This window comes from Pipistrellus hanaki, assembly GCF_964339955.1.
Source record: "Pipistrellus hanaki genome assembly, chromosome: 16".
Classification (NCBI taxonomy): Eukaryota; Metazoa; Chordata; class Mammalia; order Chiroptera; family Vespertilionidae; genus Pipistrellus; species Pipistrellus hanaki.
In genome coordinates, this window is record NC_140518.1 from 48,114,388 (window position 1) to 48,142,334 (window position 27,947).

At 46.8% G+C, this 27,947-nt stretch overlaps 1 protein-coding gene across 9 annotated transcripts in view; it reads left to right on the top strand.

The window, feature by feature from the left end:
• SPECC1 (sperm antigen with calponin homology and coiled-coil domains 1) overlaps positions 1 to 27,947 on the top strand; it is a 212,778-nt gene that overhangs the window by 81,425 nt on the left and 103,406 nt on the right. The gene's annotated exons all lie outside the window — the stretch shown is intronic.

Sequence of the window (27,947 nt, forward strand, 5' to 3'; positions counted from 1 at the left end):
CCCCCACCGCCCCCGGCGGCGCAGCCCCGGCCCGCGGCGCCCGGGCGGGAGGAGCGGCGAAGTTGGCGGCGGAGCCGGCCTCGGTCGGATCGCCCGGTGGGCTGTGGGGTTACCTGCACTGCCCCGCCACCAGGAAATGCCACTCCCGTAAACACGGACCTGGAGCCTGGGAGCCGGTCCGGGCGGGAAGGAGCCCGGTTCGTGGCCGCGCCCCCGGGCGGGCGGGTAGGGCGTGGTGCCGGTGGCTCTGATGGTGCAGCCCCTGTCCCCTGCCTGCCACTGGACAGGTCCCTGTCCGCGTGCTGCAGTTCCTGCAGACTTTCTAGGCATTTCCGCGGAAAGTGGGACTTGGCGTCGCTTCTGGCTCCTTGTCCATCTCGCAGCGCATCGTCTGCGTGTCGCCCACTTTCCGGAGCCCGTGGCAGGCGGGGACGGTCCGCAGATCGGTGCTCACGGTCCGACCGGGGCTGGCTCTTCCTCAGAACAGCCTGTGCGTGTTCTGGGACACCCCAAACTCCTCCTGCTTACCAACTCCCCGCAGAAATTCAGCATGAGGAGGTTTGGAGAGTCAGTTGGGCTGTCTTTGCGCCCTGGCCTCCGGCACAGATGTAAATGCTGAAAACCACGGGGCTGCATGGAGAAACAAAGCGGGACATTTATGTGCTGCCACATGAAACAAACGGGATGTAGTTTAGCCTGAAAAGATTGCGTCGTGGCTGATGGGGGGAGAGAGGGTCGACCTGGGTGCCGGGATTCAGGTGACAGGCATGTGCTCCCTGGGACAGAGCCAGCAGTCGCAAACATTCTTCAAGGGGTAACGTTCTTCAAGGGGTTTCCATTTGAGTTCAAATGAGGAAATGAGGTTCTGAGAGATGGAGCAGTTAGCCCGAGTGACTTATTCCTGGATTGGGAAGAGTTTTGTGCTGGTGACCTTGGGCCTTAGCTTCAGCTCTTCGTTCACCGCGCGGCCCGTCCTTGAGGTGGTGCCATCCCGGCAGCTGTGGCACATTGGCTGTACAGCACTGGGATCAGAAACTTCGCCACCTGGGAGTCCGGCGAAGAGTTTTACAGACGGGGTTACTGCAGAGATTACATAGGGGCACTCTGACATGCAGCATTTATCCAATTTCTTTGGGTAGAGTAATCAGTATTTGCAAAATAATGTCTTCGTCATAACAGCCCTGTGATAAACTGTTAGGTAAAGGAATGTAACATGTAAAAACCCCTCTCGTTAGTACACAACTGCCCGGGTATTGTGGAAACGCTGGTGTATTATCTCCTTTGTGTCAAAATTGTGAGAGCTTTAAGATTCCTTGGGTGCTTGTGTTCTGATTTCTAAGTGACTGTGCTTTGTAAAGCACTGGTGGATGGGACACGGAAAGGACACTTTTATGCCAATGACTTATTTTATTGCATCTTTCAAAGGGTGCATATCATTTCAGAATGGAAACTCTGGCTGATATGCTGCAAATAAGATTAGAAAATCTGAGGAAAGACTTTATTTTTTTATTTATTTGTTTGTTTGTTTATTTATTTTAATCCTCACCTGAGGATACTTTCCTATTGGTTTTTAGAGAGAATTGAAGAGAGAGGGAAAGACAGAGAAAAAAACAGGAGCCCCAACTAGGGCCCGGGCCAGGGAGAAGCCTGCAACTGAGGTACATGCCCTTGACCGCCCTTGGGTCCACAGCCCTGTGCTCATCCACTGAGCCAGTCCAGCTAGGGCTAGGAAAGACTTGAAATGCTGGACTCTAGTTGACTGAAAGTGCGAGTGTAATTTTAATTGGTCTCTCATTGCTGTATAGAATGCTGCAGGATACACCAATGAGATCTTAGAAATGAGTTTTGTTGAAGATTAAGGTACCTTCAGTCTGCTGTACTCGGGGCTGGAATGAGGCAGTTTTGCTTTGGACTAGAATCAGAACAAGTGCTTCCACGGCCATCAGAGCGAGGGGCCAGGGATCGGTGGCGCAGGTGGGGGTAAATGGAGGGAGGCTGGTGAGGCAAGGACATCACCCACGTTTTGATTTTTACACGGTTTCTGTTTTGTGTCAGTTTTGTTCTTTGAGAAACGCTTAAACAGAATTAGGAATGACAGAGGTTTATTAGAGAGTAATACCCGAGAAAGACAAAGGGGTGGGAAGCAGAATTAGGCCAGGAAAGCTTTAGACCAGCGGTCGCCAACCAGTGGTCCCTGGACCACTGCTGGTCTGCGAGGTTGGCAACCGCTGCTTTAGACCACGCTGCAGACCCAGCACTTAAAGGAAAGGGGAGGCAGCAGGTTTGGGCAGGCAGCCCTCAGAGCAAACCGCCTGCTGGAGGAGGCCCGGGTCGGGCAGAAATGGTCATCCCAGTCCTCGGGCTGGGGTCAGTCAGCTGGAGGCTGCCTGAGAAGAATGCGCCTTCAGTCAAAGGCAAGTGAAGGCCCAGGACCCCGTGGCACCAACGTGCAGTCCCTGCAGCCGAAGGCGCGTTCTTTCTGGACTAGAGATCCAAGTGGCACCCCTATGGCGGCAGCCGCACGGCCTCCGTGGCCGGGCAGGGGTGGTGGTGGTCTGTTTAAAGGTAAATGAGGTATATCTTCATCTTAAATCCCCCCAGCCCCTTGGCTTACAGGGGTTGGACCTGCCCCATCTCTTCCTGGTGGGAGCGCCTCATGCCCTGTGGCCGCCCCTGAGGCCGAAGGCACTTCCCAGCCGCTGTCTCTGTCCTCGCCCTGGGCTTGGCTGGGGTGGCAGCAGATCCCTCTGGTGGCCATTGCGATCCTCTGAGCGGGGTCATTGTGACTTACACCGGAATCGCCGAATGAACAAGAGAAACGGATCCAGTGAAAGACAGGAAACCTGTGTGAACGAGGGCAGCTGGAGTCAGACGTGTGATGGCCACATCGTTCACTGAGAAGGTCGCAGTAACAGTCCTCCAGCATCGGGCCAGGCGGGGTGTTTGTGCTGCGGGAGGCTGCGGGGTGCCGCTGCCGGGCTGTGCACTGTGCAAAGGCGTCTGGGAAAGGGAAGAGCGGGCCAGGCGAGGCTGCGGCGATCCAGAGAAGAGGGTGCCATTTTGCACATTCGCCTTTTTGTATTCACACGGGGTGCCCGGTATGCTAAAGAGGCCTCAGTAGGTGAGCTTGGGTTTTCCCCACCATCACTGCTAGCTGCTGCTTTTCTTTTTCCCCGACCACTGTTCGTTATACGGTGAACCCAGATGGGCGCATCTGTAGTGTGTCTGGCAGGGAGTGCAGCCTCCAGGACCTCCCGGTCTGCGTTCACAGTGACGGAGGTCAGCCGCCAGCAGGGTCTGGTCACCTGGATAAGGACGTCTCTGAGCTCCTTTTGCAAGTGCCACCCACATTTCCTGGTGGTGAGCCGCCAGGGCTTCGGAGAGGGACTCCGGGAGTCCACACGGCCCCTCCTCCCCGGGGCCCGAGATGTCCACACAGGTAAAGTGCTCCTTCCCAGAAGGAGTTTGTGTGGCAGTGTGCGCACTGGGGCATCTCCAGGGGCTGCCCTTCACCTTGATGAGGCTGGGCCTGTGTGCATATGTCCGGCTGTGCCATCTTCTGCAGCGGGAGACCCGCAGGGCCCGCAGGAGACCCGGGGCGGCCTGCGCGAGATCCTCCTTGTGCCGTGTGGCCCTGACACCGGGAAAGCGCACTGCCAGCTTCTCACTGTTCGCCTGCAGTTGGCATGTGTGTGCTTGAGCAGTGAAGTTTCTCATGTGGGGGTGTTTCTGTCTCCCAGTTCGGGCTGCCTCCCTGTGTGTTTCGTGCTTTAGGCAGAGCTGTGACCTCTCCCTGTCTTGGGAGCGTGGCCTTGTGCAGTGGGTGTCCTGTGGGCTCATGCCCACCTGAGGTGGGTGCTCCAGGCGTGTCTGCTGAGGGGTGTGTGTGCCTCCTGCTATAGTTGAGACCTGATTGCTGTTTGGAGTGTGACTTTATGTTTTTAAACTTTTAAACTTTCTAATTCAGAGAAGTGTTTGGGGATGAAGGAGACTGGGATTTTTCCTGTTGAATGTGTGGGCCAAATGTGTGGTAGGTATGATGTTTTAGGTCTGTTGAATTTTATTTTACTTAAAAAAAATTTTTTATATATATATATAAATAAATAATTGATTTTTTTTTACAGAGAGGAAGCGAGAGGAGTAGAGAGTTAAAAACATCGATGGGAGAGAATCATGGATCAGCTGCCTCCTGTACACCTACCTCCTACTGGGAATGTGCCCGCAACCCAGGTACATGCCCTTGACCGGAATCAAATTTGGGACCTTTCAGTCTGCAGGCCGACGCTCTATCCACTGAGCCAAACCGGTTAGGGCCTATTTTACTTTTATTATTTATTTATTTATTTATTTATTTATTTATTTTTAATATTTTTATTGATTTTTTACAGAGAGGAAGGGAGAGAGAGAGATAGTTAGAAACATAGATGAGAGTCATCGACCAGCTGCCTCTTGCACACCCCCTACTGGGGATGTGCCCGCAACCCAGATACATGCCCTTGACTGGAATCGAATCCGGGACCCTTCAGTCCACAGGCCGACGCTCTATCCACTGAGCCAAATCGGTTTTGATCTATTTTACTTTTAAAATATGTTTATATGTGGCTCCTGACAGATGAGACCAGCTCATGTTGTAGAGCCATAGGAAGAGCAGGACACAGTAAGCATTTTAGAGGTTTCAGCGTATCTTTTTACACGGCAAAGCACTTCGACGGACTAATCCTGCAGCCAGACCCAAGCAATCAGCGCATCTTCACTCTGCCATGCTCGTTTGTCCGCCAGCCCCTTCCCCCCCCCCCCCCCCATCACGGCCTCCGGCACCCCCTTTACTGGCACATTAAATGAGAGTTGGCTCTTTTCCAGCTGAGTAAGAACACTTGAGAATCTTTATTGCTCTTACTCATCTCCATGGCTCCTAACACTCTGCAGAGGCCCTAGTAGAAAGGAGGGTTTTATAAGTTGATGGTGTTCCTTGTATTTCCAGGAAGTTTTTGAATTCTCAGCAGAAAGTAGGTTCGAAATTTTAAAATCAGTGTAGTTGGCCAAATATTTAAAATTTAAGAAATCACTTGTTATGAACTTCGGAAAAGCTTCTTTCAGAGTTTTTTCCCATTCCACCTCACAACAGATATAACCCGGATGTCCTGGGCCAGAGACTCCCCTGGGCTGGCACAGGGAACTTTACCACTCAGGGGCCTGAACGGAGCCCACCATGGTTTCCCTGGCTCCCACAGCTCGCATCTACTTGTAAATATTCACCACCCCTCGCCTCTGCTTATTTTTTAACCCTTGCTCTGTTCCTTCAGAAAAATTGGTATTTTCTTCTTCACTCTATTCTTCCCCTAATTTCCAGGTGCATGTTCCAAATTGAACCTAATTATGGATAAGTGTTAGATTAGGGGTTATGATAAAACTGTCATAAAAAATAGTCATGCCAAAACCGGTTTGGCTCAGTGGATAGAGCGTCTGTCTGCGGACTGAAAGGTCCCAGGTTCGATTCCGGTCAAGGGCATGTACATTGGTTGCGGGCACATCCCCGGTGGGGGTGTGCAGGAGGCAGCTGATCGATGATTCTCTCTCATCGATGTTTCTAGCTCTCTATCCCTCTTCCTTCCTCACTGTGGAAAATCAATAAAAATATATTTAAAAAAAAAGAATATTTATTAAAAAGAAAAGTAGTCATAAGTTTTGACCTGAAATTTATCCACTAAAGCAGTAATGCCAACAACCCCCAAAGTCCTTGAAAATCCCCTTTGTTTTGTCTGCCAAAGAATTCATCTCCTTCCTCTAATTGCTCTTGCTTTTCTTTCTAGCACCAGTAGCCAAATAAAAAAAGAAAAATCTTGGAAGGGTAAATTATCAGCAGTCTAACCTTCTGATTTATCAACGGATAAACAAAGAGCCTATTCATAGTGGTCATAGAATTACTATGAAAATAATGTGTATAGTTTTATTTAAGTCTCTTCTGCTTTCCCTTCAATCTGAATACAGTGCATTGTGCCAACGTTACATGGAATCATATGCTTGCAAATGGGACCAAAGATGTGTCAAAACCGTCTCTGCAGGTTAACAGAGGGGCCAGTCAGGGGAGGGCCTGCGGGTATGTGTTTTGTTTGCACGTGTGTTTGTGTTGCTGTCTTCCTGACACTAACCTTTATGACATTCTGCTTTTGGTAGGGTTTTCAATCAGTAATTGTGATTAAGAAAGAAGAACAAAAATCAAGAAATAACAGTAATTGGATCAGTGATTGCATATTAATTTAAACTGTATATTTGACCTTTATAAAAAAAAAAACTCTGGCCGAAACTGGTTTGGCTCAGTGAATAGAGCGTCGGCCTGCAGATTCAAGGGTCCCGGGTTCGATTCTGGTCAAGGGCATGTACCTTGGTTGCAGGCACATCCCCAGTGGGGGGTGTGCAGGAGGCAGTGATGTTTCTCTCTTATCAATGTTTCTGACTCTCTGTCTCTCTCCCTTCCTTTCTGTAAAAAAATCAATAAAATATTTAAAAAATAAATATGAAGTGAAAATATATTTAAAAACAACAGCAACAATAACGACAAAACACTGGTATCCAGAGCCTTCTGATAACCATTTCAGATACAAAATAGTTCTTAAAGTATTACAAACAGGGCCATTTTATTTACTGGTTTTTCATTACTCAAACCATCACTCACTGTCAGTTCTGGCACCAGCCTTGACTCTGGGTTCCTGGGCCTTCTGATGGCTGTGGTCAGTCCACACTGGGGTCATAAGCTTGTCCGAGTTTTGGACTTCTTTCTCTGTCACCTGCTGCCTCTAATCTGTTCCCCCGAGCCTAGAAAGCAGTAACTGAAGCTGCCAGAATTGTGTGTGAGCCAGAAGTGCTGCTTCTAGTAATAAAAGGGTGTGGAGTTTTTATGAGTGGAGCCTCATGAGTGGAGCCTCTGGAGACCTCTTGCTTCTGGTTAGTGACAGTGTCTCAGGTGGCTGAGCGGCTGCGCCCTGTGCCCTGACGCGGGCCCTGCCTGTGCGCTCCCGGAGAAGCTGGTCTCCGTGTCCGTGAACCACCACGATGCTCCTCCGGGCCCTTTGCAGGGATGCTCCCGCCGCAGAACCTGGCAGCTGCCTCCTCTGTAGTTGGAACATAAGACCGTTCTGCCAGTGTCCCATCGATTGGGGGTCAGTTTACACCTATTAGTTTTACTCTTAACAGTGCTGCCCTTGCCCTGCTGGCCTGGCTCAGTGGTTGGGCATCGACCTATGAACCAGGAGAGGGCACATGCCCTGGTTGTGGGCTCAATCCTCAGTGTGGGGCATGCTGGAGGCAGCTGATCAGTGATTCTCATCATTGATGTTTCTATCTCTTTCTCCTTCTTTCTTCCTCTCTGAAATTTAAAAAAAAAAAAAAAAAAAAAAAAAAAAGTGCTGCCCTTTGAAAGATAAACTATACCTGCATCCCACTATTCCTTTCAGGCCTCCTCAGCTCAGATGTCACCTCCCAGGTAGACCTTTTCCCCAGCGCCAGGCTCCTCCTCCTCCCCGGGGGAAGAGCCTCTGTTTTCTGGGGCAGTAAATCACCCTGGGGCTTGGTTGGACAGAGCCAGGGTGGAGGAGAAGTAGAGAAATTCAGGTTTCTTTTGGCATGAGGGGGCCAGACTGAGGGGTGTGTGAGGGGAAGGCGAGATGGGAGAGGGGAGGGAATGTGGGAAATCGCGTGGGCTTGGACCAATAGGCAGGCTCCGAATGTCACTGTGTTCATCGCCCCAGAGAAATCTTAATCTCCGCCCCACAGGCTGCATGTAAGAGTCATGTGAGTGCTTTAGAAGTGAGTGTGTGTACATGGAGAGATTCTGGCAAGGCTTAATTGTAAGTAGAATAAATGAAGCAAACACATTCTGTTTTCCCTCGTGACAGTTGGAATATTGGACAAAACTGGGTCCAAAGGCAGACCTTCGAGGTTCGTTTCTCCTTTTTTGACCTAATGGGTCTTCATGATGGCTTGAAGGTGTATCTATGACGTCCCAGTCTTTGAGAGTACAGGATTCTGTCATGTGCTCTGGAGGGGCGAGGCGAGAAAGCTTTCTGAATTTGCACAGAGGAGGGTCTTTTCCCCCTTTGTAGGCCAGAAAGGAAAACTTCCAAATAGGGATGCACGAGCTGCTCCGGAAACAAAGGGAAACAATAAGGAAAACGTCTCGCCTTTGCCCTGGCATGAGAGGAATGCAGCCTGAGCGCTGACCTCCGCTTCTGTCTGATTTCATATTTAGGTGAAATGCCAGCGACCATTACTCCCAAAGAAGTCCCTCTTCAGACTTTAAGGTGTTTGTGTGACACTGAGGTGATGTTATCCACGCCAGCGCAGACCGCCCCAGCTGTGCTTGGGGGTGGGGGTCCTGTCCCAGGATGAGGAAGGGTTGACGCAGCCGTGAACGAGCACAGCGAAGGTAAAACTGTGCATACCGATCACACCTCTATAAAGTGCAGCCCAGAGGACACAATGGGGAAACTTAGTTTGCCTTCTGTGTCTTGGTGTCTTGAGTAAGCATGTTTGGCGGCCTGAGCTCTCACAAGTCACATCTCCCACCACTCCCTGTAGTTCTTTCCTTTCCTTTCATGGACACTTACCTGTCTGGCTCTATAGGCAGTTGAGTTGTGCCCTCTGATTTTAAAAAATAAGACTAATTAAAACTAAATAAGACAAAATTACAGCAAGTATTTCTTTAGGATTAGGTGAGATAATTAAGGGAACATGCAATACACATGTATTGAGGTTATAACAGACTTTCCCAGTTGCTTCCAGGCAAGAGGCGCTGAAACCGAGCTTAGGGTGCAGGAAGTTAAGGGGTACCGGAGAGTGCCTCTGCCGGTGAAGGCGGTGAGGCCGGGATTGGATGCTGTCGCCTCGCAGTGGTCCCAGGGGATCTGGAGCTCGCTGGCCCTCCATCATTTTCCAAGTTGAGGCCCGGGGTCAGACCTTTGTACCTCCCCTCTCCTCCCATCAGCCCCGGGAGGCTTCAGGGAGAATCTTTTTCTTCCTCTTCCCAGCAGGCTTTCATTTCCTTTATGAATTTCGCCCTGAAGAAGGCATTCTGATATCCTCAAAGCCAATAAACACTCACCCAGGATTTCCTTCCTTACACGGTTCCCTCTCAGGGAGCTGGCTCCATGGCTGACCACAGGTCTGCTTGCACCCGCCTGGCTGACTCAGGTCGACTCAGGTCCGCAGCAGGCCTGACTCACTCCACTGCCTGCTGCCACCCACAGGGCCTGTTTACCCAGGGCCTCCCGGCCTTTGTGCCTGGGCTGGTGGGAGGCGTGCCCTGCAGAGTGGAGGGTAAGTGGTAGAGGCCTTGTGAGGGTATATGTGAAACATACACTGAGTGGCCAGATGATGAAGATCTCTAAACGCATAATCTGGCCACTCAGTGTATATCCTATATAATAAAAGGCTAATCTGCAAATTGTCCCCTCAACCAGGAGTTCTACCAGCAGGCAGGCCAGCCAACCACCCATGTACCCTCCCCCTGGCCAGGCTGATCAGACCCTACTCATGCACCGGGCCTCATATGTATGTGTGTGTATATACATATATATGTGTATATATATGTGTGTGTATATGTGTGTATATGTGTATACACACACACACACACACACACACACACACACACACTGAGTGGCCAGATTATTATGCATTCAGAGATCATAATAATCTGGCCACTCAGTGTATATTTGGTCCCCAGTTCCTGGCACAGAGCTCATAAAACCCTTGGCATTTGAGTGACAGGGGTAAGAGGAGCGTCTTTTGTTCCTCATAGGAAGCCTCTTTTAACCGTACTTTGAGTTTATGCTCTTGGAGAATGGAGGGGCTGGTTGCCAGAGGAGCCAACCAAATGGTTAGAGAGTTGGCACCCTCCGCCCCATCCCTGGCCTCTGGCAGGGGGCTGGGGGGGAGGGGGACTTGGCTGTTGAGTGTAACCACCTGTGGTCAGTGATTTGCTCAAACATGCCCATGTGATGTCACCCCCATAAACGCGATGAGCAGTGGGATTTGGAGAGCTTTCCGGTTGCCCAGCACATCAAGAGGCAGGGAGGGCAGTGCGGGCGGAGAGAGCGTGGGCGTGCCGTCTACCCCACACCTTGCCCTGTGCACCCTTCTCCATCGGGCTGTTCCTGAGTTGTTTCCTTAACCTGTAATCCAGTAAGCAAACTGTTCTGGGATCTGTGAGCCTTCACAGCAAATGATCAAACTGAGGCAGCAGTTGTGTGACCCCCGCCCCACCCTGGTTTATAGCTGGTTGGTCAGGTGTACAGATGACAGCCTGGGACTCAGGGGCGTCCGTGGGATCGATCCCTTCGCCTGCAGAATGGACTGGAGGACACCCATTTGATGTCCAGAGAGCTGGGGAATTGGTCATTGTGGGGGACACCCACACATTTGGAGTCAGAAGTTGGTGTGAATACAGTGGAGAAAGTTTCTTTTCTAGGCCTCTTGAAGGTATTGGTCCTCCCTGCATTCTGCTCAGTGCTGGCGGGAGGCCCCAGCCAGCGGTCAGTGAGGCGCTCCTTCCCGTGAAGCTTCCAGTGGGACTTGTTCACAACGGGGTGGCGGGGGGGTGGGGGGTAAGGGGAGGTAATTTCTTTACCTCAGGTTAAGTTTTTCCCATTGTTTTCTTGCCATCTGGATCCTCCCATTCTTATATTGGATCAAACTTATATTGGATCCTCCCATTCTCCCTCCATGTCTTCTAATTAAAACAACAACAACACGGTATCATCACACTATTCTTTTTTCTCAATTCTGAGTTAAAGTCCTCAGCTGTCTTCTATTCAGCTTAGTGGGTATTGCTGGTCATCAGAGTTTTGCATGTGAAAGCCATCTTTGCTGAGACCAAGTTTCCCCTTTTAATGTAGATGTTTTCCTTTTAAATCTCATTGAAAATGTGGGTGGGGACTTCCCCTCTGTTTAACCCACTGCCTTGCTGAGGGACCTGGGAATCAGGGACTGAGTGCTCCTGGGAATTTAGAGCTGCTGCCAGCCTTTGCCACCCCCCACCCCCCATCCCACCAGCGTTCCTGACTGAAGGAACCATGATCTTGTACAGATGCTGGGCTTCTCTTGTCCTGGCGCAGGCCTCTCTGGGCCTCCACTGGCTGGGTGGGAGGTGTGCTGGCTGCACAGGAAGGCAGGCTGCAGGGCAGCATTCCACAGCCTTTACACTGTCTGCATCCCGATGCCAAGGGATCTGAGTCCAGATGTGGGTCAAGCTGCGCAGAGAACAGGATTGCATAGAACATGGCACATCGAATGCAGCATGTATTCCCTTAATAGAGCCGCCTGCCTTAAACATGTTAGTCCCCTGGGCTCATGTGAATGTCCACATTCCTCGTGTATACGTTTTTCTTACATTTAACAGCACGGGCCCAGGAGCAGAATTCCTGCGCTCTATACCTGGCTCCCTGTTTACAGCTGCTTCTTAATCTCTGGCTTTATTCCTCTCCACTGTAAAGCAGGGATAATAGCTTCCTTAAAGGAGTTCTCAGAACAATGCCTAGAAGGTAATACGTGTAAAAAAAAGTTAGTACGTAAATAAATTAACAATAACGGTTACCTCCCGTTCCTTGTCTTTCTCTTCCTGCCTCTCACGTTCCTACTTCTTTCCAGTCATTTTCAGTGAAGTAGTGACCCACAGGCCACCGCCCACTGCCCAGCTGCTCTGGTATAGTAGGGAGTGTTGTTTTCCTATTATTGCTGTAACAAGTTACCACAACCTTACTGGCTTAAACAATGCATATTTATTACCTTGCTGTTTCAAAGGCTAAAAGTCCAGGTGTTGGCAGGGTTGCATTCTTTCTGGGGACTCAGCGTGAACACGTTCCTCGTCTTGTCCGATCCCGAGGGCCACCAGCACTTCCTCTCCCTCTGCCTGCAGGTGACTCTGCAGCCACTGGTTCTATCATCTCCTTTTTCTTTCTTTCTTTTTTTCAGGTTTCATGTATTTCTTCAGAAGGTGACTCAACTATAGAATAAAGCATTTTTAATACCATGTTTCCCCGAAAATAAGACATCCTCCGAAAATAAGACCTAGTGCATGGAAAGATAAGACATCCCCTGAAAATAAGACCTAGCGCAACTTTGAGAGAAAAAATTAATATAAGACACTGCCTTATTTTCGGGGAAACAGGGTATTATGAAATAGTGTTTTGAAACCTTTTCCCCTACAATCCTGCTTATTACAGTGTTTATAATCCTGAAGGGATTCTCTTATCTTAAGTGTTTCAAGCGCACAGGTATTTTGGATGACTTGGATGACGTCTGATGTGACGGTAAAGAAGGCTGCAATGAAGCAGGTTGCAGTAACCCTCTTGTGAGCACAACAGCAGGGGCGTTCCTTTCTGTCCGGGCAGCTGTGCAGACTCGGGTAGAAGCCGTTTGCCCAAGGACAGAGCACTGGGTTGCATTGGAGAGAATGCTGGCACAGATTTGTATTTTCCAGGATTCTTTAAAGCACAGTCTGAGCTCCATGGCTTCCCGCGGAGTGGCCAGAATAGACATGCTTTGGGGTCCACAGGAAAAGGCTGGCATTTAGGAATTGGGGAAGCTCCTCCGTTATGTGAGTGCATTCTGTAGTTAGTTTTCCCATGATCTGCAGAGGCGTTACCTAAAGCCACCAGCTTCTTTAATACGCAGCCACCAGGGCTGGTTTCTGGAGCAGTGACAACAAAGCCATGTTCTGAGGTAGCCCGATCGATGACCAGATTTTTATATAAAATCCTGTTAAGTCACATTAAACCAGACAGCCGACACAGTGCAGGGCCTTGGTGTAAGTGGACAGCAGATTTCACTGTGCAGTTCAGCCATTACTCGTGTTAAGACCTTTCTTGAACAGAGGGGATTGAGCCTAAATAGGCAGTTGGACATCCCTCTCACAATCCAGGACTTCTGGCTCCCAACTGCTCACCTGCCTGCCTTCCTGATTTGACCCTAACCGCTTCTGCCTGCCAGCCTGATCACCCCCTAACCACTCCCATGGCAGCCTGATTGATGTCTAACTGCTCCCCTGCCAGCCTGTTTGCCCCCAACTTCCCTCCTCTGCTGGCCTGGTCACCTCTAACTGCTCTCCCTTGCAGGGTTGATCACCCCCAGCTGCCCTCCCTTGCAGGCCTGGTGCCTCCCGACTGTCCTCCCCTGCTGGCCTGATCACCCACAATGCCCTCCCTTGCAGGCCTGGTCCCTCCCAATTGCCCTCCCCTGATGGCCATATTGTGATGGCCATCTTGTGTCCACATGGGGGCAGGATCTTTGACCACATGGGAGCAGCCATCTTGTGTGTTGGAGTGATGGTCAATCTGCATATTACTCTTTTATTAGATAGGATAGAGGCCTAGTGCATGGGTGAGGGCCAGCTGGTTTGCCCTGAAGGGTGTCCCAGATCAGGGTGGGGGTTCCCTTGGGGCCTGGGGCGGCCTGGGTGAGGGGCCTGTGGTGGTTTGCAGGCTGGAGGCCCTGGTATCTGGAATTTATTTATCTTCTACAGTTGAAACTTTGTAGCCTGGAGTGGAGTCAAGCCTCCTGCTCGCTCGTGGCTGGCAGCCATTTCTGTTGGGTTTATTCACCTTCTATAACTGAAAATTTGTAGCCTTAAGCAGAGGCCTGGTCCAGCCAGGGTGTGCGGAAAGCTTTGCTTCTTCCATTGCTGGGGGAAACCCTAACCTCCTGTTCTTTCCAGCTCCGTGGCTGCCGCCATTTCAGTTTGGATTTGTTTACCTTCTATAATTACAACTTCGTAGCCTTGAGTGGAGGCCTAGGCTGGCCACGGCAGGCGGAAAGCTTGGCTTCCTCCGTTGCCTGGGAAATCCAAGCCTCCCTCCTGCTCTCTGTGGCTGTAGCCATCTTGGTTGGGTTTATTTGCATACTTGCGCTGATTGGCTGGTGGGCGTGGCTGGTGGGTGTAGCGGAGTGATGATTAATTTGCATGTTATTCTTTTATTAGGTAGGATAATTCTAATAAATATATCTGTGTTTAAATTTCTGAATATATCCTTAGAATAAATTCCTAGATAGATACTTACTGGGCTAAAATATAAGATTGTAAATCCCTTGAAATGTATTTCTGTGTTCTTTCTGGAAGAGTTATAAAATACAGGCAGCTGCATGGGAGAGCTTGGTCTTACCGCAGCCTGCCACATTGTCATCTTCCTAAATTATTGTCCCTCATTGAGTAAGCCAAAAGGTATTCCATTGTTTTAATTTGTGTGTCTCCTGAACTGCATATATTTATTGGTCATTTTTCTTTGTGATTTGTCTTTTCTTAGTATCCATTGTAGTTTTAATATTATTGTTTATTTTTTGGTGTAGTAGTACTAGTAGTACAAATTCCTTTCTGTTATATTGTTGCAGATAATTTCTTCAGGGTTGTTTTTTCTGGTAATATAGATTATTATGTCCTTTTAAAATACAGAAGTCTGAAACTATTATATACAGATTTATTTTTTCCATTAGAAAGATTTTTCCCACCCAAATGTCACATGTTTTGGGGTTTTATACTCCATTTTTAAATGTTTTTAATTTATTTGGAATGTACTTTGGTATATGATGTAAGAAAATAGATTTAAAACATTTAGCAATTATTCCACCAGCATTTACTGAGCAAGATTTATGTCCTCACTGATTTAAATTTGCTTTTTTAAAATTTTATGTTAGCTACTTACATATTCTTGGATATATTTGCTATTTTCTATATTCTACTTCATTCATTACATGATTTTCATTTTGGTAGCTATGTAATATTTTAGTATCTGATTAATCAAGTTGTTTTCAGTGTAATTTTTTAAAAAAATTTATTATTTATTCTTTGAGTTACTTTATCTGGTTTCCAAAAAAATTTCAGTGTGAATTTTGGTGAAATTGCATTACTTTAGGAGAAAATCAACACATTCCCCAGTATTGAGCTTTCTTTTCTAGAAATATGATACATATTTTCATTCATTAACTTTTATATTCTCTAGTAAAATTTTAAACTTTTTCTATAAAGGGAGAAATTGGATCATCGGGAAATGGTGTTAACACTGAGAAAGTCAGGAGGAGAATTTGAGAGGCAACATAAATAATTCACTTTTAGGATTTTGAGTTTTAGCCCACAGACATATCTGAGGAGTTCTCCATCTGCTGAGCTCCGTGTGCAGTGGGGACAGTGGTGGTTATCAGGGGGGATGTTCTGTATGTTTTCGTCGGCGCCCGCAGGATGCTTCTCTCCGGAGAAGGTGTCTGTCACAGGGATGTGTCGGTTCGAGTCCTGTCGTTGCTGCTCTCTGTGGCACTGCCCTCAGTCCTCCCGGAGCCTCTCGGAGTGTTATCCCCATAAACTCACCTTCCTCCGGGTGATCCTTTTCCAGATCATAGGATGGGATTGAGCAAAGCTGGCCTACTCTCTGTTGTTCTATTACAGGTTTATCTTACTGGGTTTGGGGCGTCATCTGTCTGCCCCACTTCCTGTCTACGAGCCCATTAGCTGTCAGAGTGACCCGTCCTCCACACTGACTCATCTGCCTTCAGGACTCAGCTTCGTGGTGACCCTTCCCAACCACCACCTCTGACCCTCCGGGCTGGACCCAGTGTCCTTTGGTGCTCCCCTCCCCAGTTTACTTAGTTCACTCATTGATTGCACTGTATTGAAGCTGCCTCATGTGGATCTGCTGTGTACCTCCTTTTTCAGCATACCTTGTACCCCCGTGCCTGGGACATGTCAGATAGTTAGCAAAGGTTTGTTAAATGCAAGTGATCTGAATTACCTTCATGCCAGACACAGAGATGGAGAGGTTAGACAGAGGCTGGAAATCTTACAGAAATTCATGTTTGGGAGTCATTGACATGGAGTGGCTATTTGAGCTTTAGAAGCAGATGTGAAAAGGGGTGAACAAGGAGAGGAGCAGTAAGCCCCTGCCCTGCCCTGCCCTGCCCATCCCTGACGTACCTTAGGTAAGGAGCTGGGGGGTAGATGGTGTGGCTCAGCCGCGGTCCCTTCTGTTGGCCACAGTGAGGACAGAACTGGTTTCAGCAAGTAAGTGACAGTGTGGCAGGTCTGGCAGAGCGTTCCCTTTCTGCTGCAGTTTTTGCAGGGCCTGGTTCCTACAGGTTCCTGCAGTCCGGGGTCGGGAGGAGCTGCAGTGGGGAGGACTGCTTCTCCTCTGCTTGTTCTCAAAGCCACGGAAGCAGACCGTGTTCCAGGCCCAAGTGAAGAGGTCTCCCTGTGCCAGTACGTTCCCTGCTGGGCTTCAGAATGAAAACTTCCATGCCATCCTCCGGGTGACGATCTGCCAGTGCCCAGAAGTGTTGACATGTTTGGGTGCCAAACCCATATTTAGCAAAGAATGTGATCCACTTTAAGGGGGATTTCATAACTTGAGACAGAGCGCTCAGGTTGGGCATTCAGAACAAACAAGGCCAAATCAAAGACTTAGGAAAGCATTCGCCAGAAAAAATTACTCTCAGTCATTGTTCCTGACTTGAAACTTTCCCTGGATTGAACACAAAGAATAAAAACCCTATTGAGAACTGAATTCGTTTCTGGAAAGAGTATTTTGTAAAACACAAAGATATCAAAATGGTGAGGTGGGACACTAGCATTCCTAGAAGGGGAAAAGGAACAGATGGAGAAGACATAATCTATAACAGTGGTCGGTAAACCACGGCTCGCGAGCCACATGCGGCTCTATGGCCCCTTGAGTGCAGCTCTTCCACAAAATTCCACGGCCTGGGTGAGTCCATTTTGAAGAAATGGCATTAGAAGAAGTTTAAGTTTAAAAAATTTGGCTCTCAAAAGAAATTTCAGTCGTTGTACTGTTGATATTTGGCTCTGTTGACTAATGAGTTTGCCAACCACTGATCTATAATAATAAAAGTGTAATATGCTAATTAGACTGGACAGCCAAACGACCTCTGGATGTCATTCTGGATGTCCTTCTGGATAAAGCCACAGTGGCAGGGGCCAAGGCAGAGGCGGTTAGGTGTAATCAGGCAGGCAGGCTAGTGGTTAGGGGCCCCTAAGGGGATGCCTGACTGCTGGTCGGACACCCTAGGGGTCCCAGATTGCAAGAGGGTGCAGGCTGGGCGGAGGGACCTCCCCCCCCCCCCCCCCCCCCCCCGCTCCATGAATTTTGTGCACTGGGCCTCAAATACAAATAAAAGGAGAAAACTCCTAAGCTGAAGAATGTTTTAGAGCAGATAAAGGAATCATGGAATTCTGGAAAAAGACATAACTTAATTGTTAGACTGCAGCAATAAAGACAAAAATCTACCAACTTCTTGACAGGAAGCTCAGTCAGTATTGAGGTGGATTGGAATGGCATGGAGTGCTCATGCATAAAAGCTACAGTGGTGTCTATAGGGACTACTGACTGAGGAGCAAATAAATCTTCTGTACCCAGGCACATTGGCCTGAGGTCTTACTTACAGACACAGAAACTGACTGAAAAGCAAGATTCACCTTCAGGGGAAATCTAGGAAATAGTGCAGAATTAAAAATTCTAGACTGTATTTGCAAAACCCAGGATTTGGGGTGCTGGTCCAGCATTGAAGAGATGTAAAAGTACTCTAAAATTAATCTTGCCTTTATTGGTGGGAGTTGGGGGCATAGTTATTTGATTTTGATGAAGGTATAGTTAAGGCTATTAGGAATGACCAGTAACCACAAACAGAATAGAAAAGTATAATATTCCCAAAATAACAATTGAGGATGATAATGAGGAGTAAGCAGGTCAGAAAGGAATAAGGAGAAGCAATATCAAATCGGCAAAAGTGAGGAGAGGACAAAAAGTTAAACAAGAGTTAGTAAATAGTAAACAAAACGAAGCACAAAAATCAAGCCAATTAGCCCCTCAATAAACTCTTAAGCTAAATTCACGAAGCACAAAAATCAAGCCAATTAGCCCCTCAATAAACTCTTAAGCTAAATTCACATATTAAAAAACAAAGATCAGCAATATTACTATCAAAGCATTAAAGAGGACAGAGAGAGACATTATATACTGATATAAACTAAAAATATATAACCATCTTTAAAGTTCAGCAGTAAAATACATAGAACAAAAACAGAATAAAAGAAGAATTTGATTTTAAAAAAAACATATTATACTCAAAACAGCTCAGGTGGGTTCTGCAGATTCAAATAGATGGCTTAAACGTAGCTTTAGTAATGATGATGACAGCGATGAAGAACACGAAGGTGATGAATTTGGATAAAAATTTTCTTGAAAAGTGAGTATGGGATCAATATTTCTAAATGAATATATTTTATATGATATTTAAAATACATACATCTAAATATAAATTTATTGTATTACATACATTATAATGTAATAAGGCTTTATATATATTAACATGTAATAAATATTTAAGAACACATTTTCTATGTAAATAGGTAACACATATTACACTAACTATATACAGTTGACCCTTGAACAACAAGGATTTGAACTGTGTGTGTCCACTTATACAGCAATTTTTTTTCAGTAAATATAGAGTGGGCTCTCTATTGGTGGATTTCATATTCGCACATTCAACCACCATAGGTAGAAGCAAGTATTTTCAATCCACTTGTGGGAATGCATAGATGCAGAGTGCTGACTGTATGCATTGCTCTGCACCATCTATATACATTAAAGGCTAATATGCAACGTTTCCCTGAAGGAGTTCGACTGGGAGACCAGGAGTTCAAACACTCGCTATGACGTGCACTGACCACCAGGAGGCAGTGCGAAACAAAGGAAGGCCCTGGCTGGCAGGCCACAGCCGGCAGCCGGAGGCCCCTATCAGCCCTGATCACTGGGGACCCTCCCCATGCACAAATTTCGTGTACTGGGTCTCTAGTGTTATATAAGGGACTTGGGCATCCTCGATTTTGGTATCCATTCATGGTGGGGGCCAAGATGGAACCAATCTCTCACAGGTCCTGAGGGGGACTCAAAAATTATTTGTGGATTTTTTACTATATGGGGTGTTGGCACCCCAACTCCTATGTTGTTCAAGGGTCAACTATATTTATATATTAGAGGCCCGGTGCACAAATTCGTGCATTAGTGGTATCCCTCAGCCTGGTCTGCAGGATTGGGCCGAAAACAGCTCTCCGAAATCCCCTGAGGGGTTCCAGATTGCGAGAGGGCACAGGCCAGGTTGAGAGACCCCACTGGTGTAGGATCAGGGCTGGGAGGGACGCAGAAGGTTGACCAGCCAGAGAGGTCAACATGAGAGCTTTAGGGTGTGTCCGGCCAATCTCGCTCAGTCCTGATCAGCTGGACCTCAGCAGCAAGCTAACCTGCCTCCTGGTGGTCAGTGCATGTCATAGTGACTGGTCGACTGGTTGACTGTCTTCTGTTGGTCAGTTGCATATTACAGCGAGCAGTTGAGTGGTCTTAGCATATTATTAGCATATTACGCTTTGATTGGTTGAATAGCCGACCCGTTGACTGGACACTTAGCATATTAGGCTTTTATTATCTTATATAATAAAAGGGTAATATGCAAATTGACCAAACAGTAAAACAATCAGTTGCTATGATGTGCACTGAGCACCAGGGGGCAGATGCTCAACGCAGGAACTTCTCCCTGGTGGTCAGTGCACTGGGAATGCCGCTCAGCCATAAGCTGGGCTGCTGGCTGGTGAGTGCCTCCCTCTGCAGCAGCGCTGAGGTGCATGGGGAGTGGGCCTAAGCCGTCAGTCGGATATCCTCGAGGGCTCCCAGACTGCGAAAGGGCTCAGGCCAAGCTGAGGGGCCCCTCCACGCACAAATGTTGTGCACCAGGTCTCTAATATAGGATAAGTATTATATAAATTAAGATAAGGATTTGATTGTTTCCAGAATAAAAGCTCACTTAAGTTGATCAAGAAGCTTGTATTTTGTTTTATTTTTTATTTTTGCTCTTTGAGAAAATGGTTATCACTTTATATTCAGGGTCATTATCTGTATTAGAATTATATTTAGTTGCAAGTGAACCTCCCGCCCCCCCCAAATAATAATGGCTTAAACAAGAGCCAAGTAAGAGTGTTGATGGATGGTCTAGGCTCAGTGGCATGTGGGCTCAGGCTCCTGGTGATTTGTGGGTCTGCTGTGTGAGACCCTGACCTCATGGTTCCAAGCCTGGCATTTGCATTTCAGACAGCAGGATGATGGAAAGGGTGAGCACTGCCCCAAAATGCTTCATCCAGGTGGCCAGAACCTGGTCACCCACACACACCCAGCTGCAATAGAGGCTGGAGACTGTCCAACCAACAAAAAGTCACGTTTCTGAGGAAGAAAACGAAATACTGGGGTATAACCAACCTCTGTTTAGACATATGTAATAATCGGGGGTAAGTACTGCAAAATATCATGAATATATGAGGCACTCAAATAGGTAAAAACTAAAACAATAAAACAAGAAAAAACTGAATGCCAAAAGAGGTGGTGTTACAGGTCAATTGGCAGTAGTATGATCAAAGACAAGCATAACAAAAAAAGAAAAGAAGAAACAAAGATATTGAACATCACTGTAGTCAGAGAAATGGAAATCAAAAGAACCATTTTTTCACACATTAAAAGGAATGAGGACTTCTGCTGCTGCGCAGAGTGTGGAGAACCAGTCGCTCCCATGCATTGCTGGTGCCACGAATGATGGCACACTTTTTGGAAAGCAATTCAGAGTATATAGCTATTGAGATCGAAACTCTGTTCTTTGTTTAGCTGTTGCCAGTATTACAGATGTCTCCCATCTCCCCCCTTGCCCACCTCCAACCAGTCCCTCCTCCACCCCACCCTTCACCACATAATTATCTATGTCCATGCATTATGCATTTATACATGCAGTTTATGTTTGTTTTTTGTTTGTTTTTTTAGCATTTCAAGTGGAAGTATTTTTATTTCAAGGCACCATACATGATGGTCTCTCTAAGAACACTCTGCCTCCTCGTGTGAAAATCCAACCCCCCACTCCCCCCAAAAAAACCAGAAAGTCCAGCACAGTGATCACAGCCACCCAGCGTCTTGTGTTAACATGATTGTGTCAACAGCATGGGTGGCGGGGGCCCTGACACCTCCATCACAATCGACAGCCTTGGAACAGATTCCCCTGGATAAGCTCATAGCCTGTAATCAGCAAGAGCCAATGGGACCCTCCACCCAAGCGATCCGTGTAAACGTGTCAGCATTGGTGTCTCCCTCCTCCTCCTCACTTCTCCCCTGGAGTGTGACATCAGCTTGTTTTGCAAAAGGGCTGCCAGCTGGTTGGATGTCTTTTTGAGAAACATGTTGCCCAGGTGGGCACTGTTCACGTGAAAGGAACAGGTCCTGGGAGCGGGGAGGGCTGTGTAGCTGCGATCCTCACAGACCTAGAGCCCATCCCGGAAGAGCTGGTAGGCAGACTGCTCTGCGCCGTGGATTGTCCTCGGTGGGACACCCAGGTGCGGCACCTATGCAGACGTCACATTGAAGGGGCGAGTCCTGCCTGCGTGTGGCCGGCTCTTTGGTCAGAGGTGCCCTTGAAGCCTTTGCCGCAGAAGCTGCCCAGGTGCCTCTTCACCTGGGTGTGGCACCTGAGGTGCCGGTTGAACAGGCGGAAGCCTGGCCACACAGGTCACAGCTGTGAACTGCCTGTGCCTGGCGACTGGGCACTGCTTCGCCGCCAGGTGCCTCCAGGCTCCCCCGCACTGCCGCCCCCGTCTCATCCCGGCTGCTCCCAGCTACGGACAGCAGCGAGGACGGGGTCCCCGTTCTGGCTGCCAGAGCCCACCTTGCCACCTAGCCAGCCCTCTCCCTCCGCCCCCTCCGCCCCCTGCCGCAGCACCCCCGACCTGTCCAGTATATGTTCTTTGGCTAATTTCTTCCTGTTCCGCAGTGATCTCCCCTACCATCTGTCAGTCTGTTCCATGTATCCATGCCTCTGGACCTTTTTTGTTCATCAGTTTATTTTGTTCATCAGATTCCACATAAGAGTGAGATCATGTGATATTTGTCTTTCTCTGACTTATTTCCCTTTGCATAATACTCCCCAGGTCCCTCCATGCTGTCTCAGAGAGTAAGAGATTCTTTTTTACTGCATAGGATTCATGGTGTAAATGTACCATAGCTTTATCCACTCCTCTACTAATGGGCACTTGGGCTGTTTCCACATCTTAGCTGTGGTAATATGAACATGGGGGTGCATAAATTCTTTCTGAATGGTGTTTTGGGATTCTTAGGATATATTCCCAGAAGTGGAATTTCTGGGTCAAATAGCAGAACCATTTTTAATTTTTTGAGGAAACTCCATACTGTTCTCCACAGTGGCTGCCCCAGTCTGCCTTCCCACCAGCAGCATATTAGGGTTCCCTTTTCTCCACATCCTCGCCAGCACTTGTTTGTTGATTTATTGATGACTGTGAAGTGATAACCTCATTATAGTTTTAATTTTCATCTCTCTGATGATTAGTGATGTTGAATATTTTTTCATATGTCTCTTGGACTTCTGTATGTCTTCTTTGGAGAAGTGTCTATTCAGGTTCTTGGTCGATTTTTTATTTTATTTATTTATTTTTATTTTTTTAAATTTTTTAATTAAATTATTATCTGTGTACATATACCATTGCCCCCCCCCACTTGCCCTCCCTCCCCAGAGTTTTGTGTCCATTGGTTGTACTTATATGCATGTATACAACTCCTTTGGTTGATCTCTTATCTCCCCCAGATCTCCCTACCTTCCCCACTGTAATTTGACAGTCTGCTTGTTGCTTTACTGTCTCTATATCTATCTTTTGGTTCATCAGTTTATAATGTTCTTTATTATCCATAAATGAGTGAGGTCATGTGGTGTTTCTCCTTCATTGACTGGCTTATTTCACTCAGCATGATGTTCTCCAATTCCATCCAGGTTGCTGCAAATGATGATAATTCCTTCTTTTTTATAGCAGCATAGTATTCCATTGTGTAGATGTACCATAGTTTTTTTATCCAATCATCTGCTGATGGGCACCTAGGCTGTTTCCAAATACTAGCTATTATAAATTGTGCTGCTATGAACATAGGGGTGCATATATCCTTTCTGATTGGTGTTTCTAGTTTCTTGGGATATATTCCTAGGAGTAGGATTACTGGGTCAAATGGGAGTTCCATTTTCAGTTGTTGTTGGGTTTTTTTGGTCGATTTTTTAATTGTATTGTCTTCCTGCTATTGAGTTATATATTTTGGAAATTAACCCCTTATCAGATGTATCATTGGTGAATATGTTCTCTCATATAGTAGGTTGGTTTCCTTTTCATTTTGTTGATGGTTTCTTTTGCTGTACAGAAGCTTTTTAGTTTGATGCAGTCCCATTTATTTTTTCCTTTTTTCACCTTGCCCTAGGACAGAGGTCGGCAAACTCATTAGTCAACAGAGCCAAATATCAACAGCACAATGATTGAAATTTCTTTTGAGAGCCTAATTTTTTAAACTTAAACTTCTTCTAACGCCACTTCTTCAAAATAGACTCATCCAGGTCATGATATTTTGTGGAAGAGCCACACTCAAGGGGCGAAAGAGCCTCATGTGGCTCACGAGCCACAGTTTTCCAAACTTGGCCTAGTTGATGTGGCAGCAAAAATATTGCTACGTGAGATGTCTGAGATTTTACTGCCTGCTTTCTTCTAGAATTCGTATGGTTCCACGACTTACATTTAAATCTTTTATCCATTTTTAGCTTATTGTGGTGCATGGTGTAAGTTGGTGGTCTAGTTTCACTTTTTTGCATATACCTATCCAATTTCCCAACACCATTTATTGAAGAGATTGTCTGGACTGCATTGTACGCTCTTGCCTCCTTTGTCAGATATTAGTGGTGTGGGTTGACTTTGGAGGTCTCTGATCTGAGACCGTGTTGGAGAGGCCACACCTCTCTCCAGCCAACAGCCCATCTGAGCTCCTGCCTGACAGTGTCACCTGTCTGACATGTGAGTGAGCCAGGTGGGCTGTCTGGCCCAGCCGAGTCCTCACGTGACTGCAGCGCCAGCCGTTCTCTGACTGTAACCACCTGAGAGCATCTAAGTGAGAACTGGCCAAACCCTCCCCACATTTATGATCTGCTAAGTAACTGGCAAAATAAAATGGTTGTTTTAACCCATGAAGTTATGGGGAAACTTGTTCTGAAACAATGGCAACAGGAGTGTGAGGGTTTAGTAAGTAGCGTTTTTGACTGTGATAATGTTCATTGTCATGTAGAAGAGCCTTTGTAGAGCCACCCCACTGCTTATCGCACACAGATAAGTGGCCTCATAAACACTGTTTGCCTCGTTACAATCACAGTAGTCTTAAAAGTATCCCATTTTTAATCAACATTATATATTGTAGTATGTTAAGTATTAAATATTATGCATATGTATAACACATGCATGCTAAGCAGTATATATCATTTTAATTTTTGATTGTTGGCTAATATCCCCTGCTGGGGTCTGAAGCCCTTTTTGTTTGTTTTAAGCTGGCGTACAAGACATGTTGTCATATTACTACACCAACACACTACTGTATCGGAGCTCACGTCAGCATTGCTCAGATCACATTCTGAACACTTTGTGTTTGATGATTGTTTCCAGCACCTATTTCCTCTTCTATCAGGCATTCTCCTTGGATAATTCACTATTTTCCCATTTTCATTGGATCAGCATATCACCTTGACCTCAGTAAGGCAAGGATGGTACAGACCAAGGATGGTACAGAGCCAGTCAGAATGAAATGCAAGGAGACATTTGTTGGGGCTTCTGGGGGAGACTTAGTTCTCTTCCTTGGACTTGATGGTAAGGCCAGAGCTGCCAGAGGCTTTGTGCAGCGTGAATGCAGTTCACTGATGAAGTGGCCTCTTGAGAAAGGCTGAGCAGGGATGGAGAGAAACCCACTCTGCAAACATATTGCTGGTGAGCTGGACCTGAAGTGGGACCCGCTCCCAGACTTGCAGTTAGGCAAGCCAAAGCTTCTTTTTATTGTTGCAAGCTTGAGTTGGGTTTTCTACTGCAATGAAAAGATCCCTGGTTTGTAGGGACCACTTCTACAGCATTTTTGAGATTCTGGGTAAATTTCAGAGAGACCTTGCTAAGTCAAAGGATCTGGGTCCTCTGAGGCCTAGTGGGAAGGATTGGGAATGCTTTGCTTAAAGAATAGAAAACCAAGGGAAACAAAGCGGCCTTCAATCATTCAGATGTCATGTGGAAGGAGCAATAAATTTGTTCTTTGTGGTTCCAGATTGTTTCAGAACTGGAACCACCTCGTGCCATGTTCCTGAAGATAGAATTCAGCCAGAGATAAAGGAGGATTGTCCAGCTAGTAGAGCTGCTCAGCAGTGGAAGGGACTGTCTGGTGTGGAACCTTTCACTGAAACTCTTCAGTGGCAACTGAAATGTGAGAGTTTGGTAAATGTGAGAAGTTGGATGCTGTTGATACTATTGTGTGCAATACATTGTGTGCAAGATTAGGCTACATGATTTCTCTGTTTCTTTCAGCTTTGAAATAATATTTTATACTTCCTTAGGTATCAGAAGACATATTTAGTATGTGACCTTTGGAACAACTGTAAAGTCTCAGACTCTCAGTTTCTCTATCTGTAAAATAAAGACAACACTTTTTCAAGTTGATTTTTGTTAGCTTAGAATTAATGTGTATGAAAATGCTTTGAAACCAAAGCATTATACAAATGTGAACTTCTGTTATAATTTCCTACATGTGAACTCTAGTTTAAAGAATATGGATAGCTTCTTAAAGTTCTTTCATGGTCGTTTAAGAGAAAAATTGATGTTAATCCAAATAAATAGGATTTAGCATGCCCAGCCCACTTAATTTTCCGATCTCTTCTATTGTACGTGCAGATGAATTTAGTGCCTTTTAATGGTGGAACTTGGAAGTTTTTTAGTGATCTGTAACCGAGCCATGTATGTAATTTTAGGAAGTCAGAGCTAAATTGTGATCGAATAGGCCATTCTATGTTGTGCAAATCGGGAAGTCAGTCTTTCCCCATCTCTACTGAAAGGAATGCTACACATAGGGAAGCAAGTTTTTAATTCACTAAAGTGCCACCACCTTCAGCTCCTCCCCCTCCTCTTCCTGCTCCTCCTCCTCCTCCTCCTTTTTTGTTTTAATAGTCACCCGAGGACATGCTTTTTATTGATTTGAGGGAGAGGGGGGAGAGAAAGAAACATTGATATGAAATGTGAGAGTGAAACATTGATCGTTGCCAACTGGAAGGGGGGCAGTTAGCCCACAACCTGGGGATGTGCCCTGACCGGGAATCAAACCAGTGACCTTTTGCTACACAGGGCGACACTTCAACCAACTAAGTCACACTGGCCAGGCCTTTTCCTCATTCTTCTTTAAAAATATACTAGAGGCCCCATGCACAAAATTCATTCAAGGGGCTTGGCTTACCTTGGCCCTTGCAGCCCCAGCTTCATCCAGAAGAACATCCAGATGGCCATTCGGCTGTCTGGTCTCATTAGCATATTACACTTTTATTGTTATAGATAGATTGTTACTGATTTCATAGAGGAAGGGAGAGATCGAGAGAAATCAGTGATGAGAGAGAATAATTGATTGGCTGCTTCCTGCACACCTACTGCAGATTGAGCCTGCAACTCTGGCATGTGGCCTGACTGGAATCGAACTGTAACTTCCTGGTTTACAGGTCGATGCTCAACCACTGAGCCACACTGGCTGGACTATGGCCTTGTTCCTCCTCATTGTCAATGTTTGCTGCCTAGAGACTGTGGGAGTGCTGGGAAATGCCTGTGCAGAGGGGCCACGCTCTCGAGTTAGGTAGTGAGGGCTTCGTTTGGCCCACATGGTGGGCGAAGATGCTCACCCAGGTGCAGAGCGAATTCTGGGGCCAAACCAAACTGTTCCTCTCTCCACTTCAGTTTCAGTGGAAATACGGGTCTCTGCCTGCTTTGCACTTTTCAGATGGCACGCAGGGAGCTGCCTTCCAGTGCTGTTTGCATTTTGGCTTCTGAAGTTGACTAACTGCAGCAGCTGTGTGGGCCTCCTCCGAGAAGCCAGTGAGACCACAGCAGTATCTCTCTGTAACAATGCTGTTTGGTCTCCTGCCACATCTCATCTTTAACTCCACACAGAACGGTCACTTGTCCTCCTCAGGCCAGAACCCTTCTGTGTGCTAAGGGTCTTTTGTTCAGAAGTCCCTCGATTCAGGAGCGCTGTTCATACCGGCATGGAACAGTCTGAGTGTTTGGGAAAGAGAAGGATGCAGACTTGTGTTTTAAACTTGAACCCAAGTAGCTGAGAGAGTGGAGTGTGAGCAAAATTTATTTGGCATTCTGGGGGGGGGGGGGGGGGGGGAAGTAAAATGAAAATGAGATAGAAAACATTTATTCTGTTATAAAAACCATCTTTAAACTTGTACCTTACTGTTTGCTTTTTAAATTTTTTTAAAGATTTTTTTTCTTACTGATTCTTAGAGAGAGTGGGAAGGCGCGGGGAGAGAGAAAGAAACATCCATGTGAGAGCAAAGCATTGATCAGCTGCCTCCTGTACCAGGGATTGAGCCTATAACCAGGGCATGTGCTGGGAATCGAACCAGCAACCTTCAGGTGCATGGGACAATGCCCAGTCAACCGAGTCACACCAGTAAGGGCTAGTGTTTGCTTTTAACAAAGGAAGCAAATAACCAAGCAGTTTGGTCCATTTGTATATGTAGGATTCTTTTGTGTTTTTTCCTCTGTTTGATTTGCAAAGAATTTCCAGTAACTTTAATATGAGATAAGTACGGATCTCTAGAAAACACCTCAGTGCAACCCCCAAGGACAGCCCCGCTACGGGGGAGTCACTTCATTTCACAGGCAAGGTGGGGCCCTGAGATTTGATAACAGACCTAGTTCCTTATGGCACTGCTTCTGCTTGCTGTGTTGCCTCAAACTTTCTCTCTTTTATCTCATTTGTTCTAAGTCCAAAGGATCATTGCTACCTATAAAACCAACAGCCTGCTGATTACCT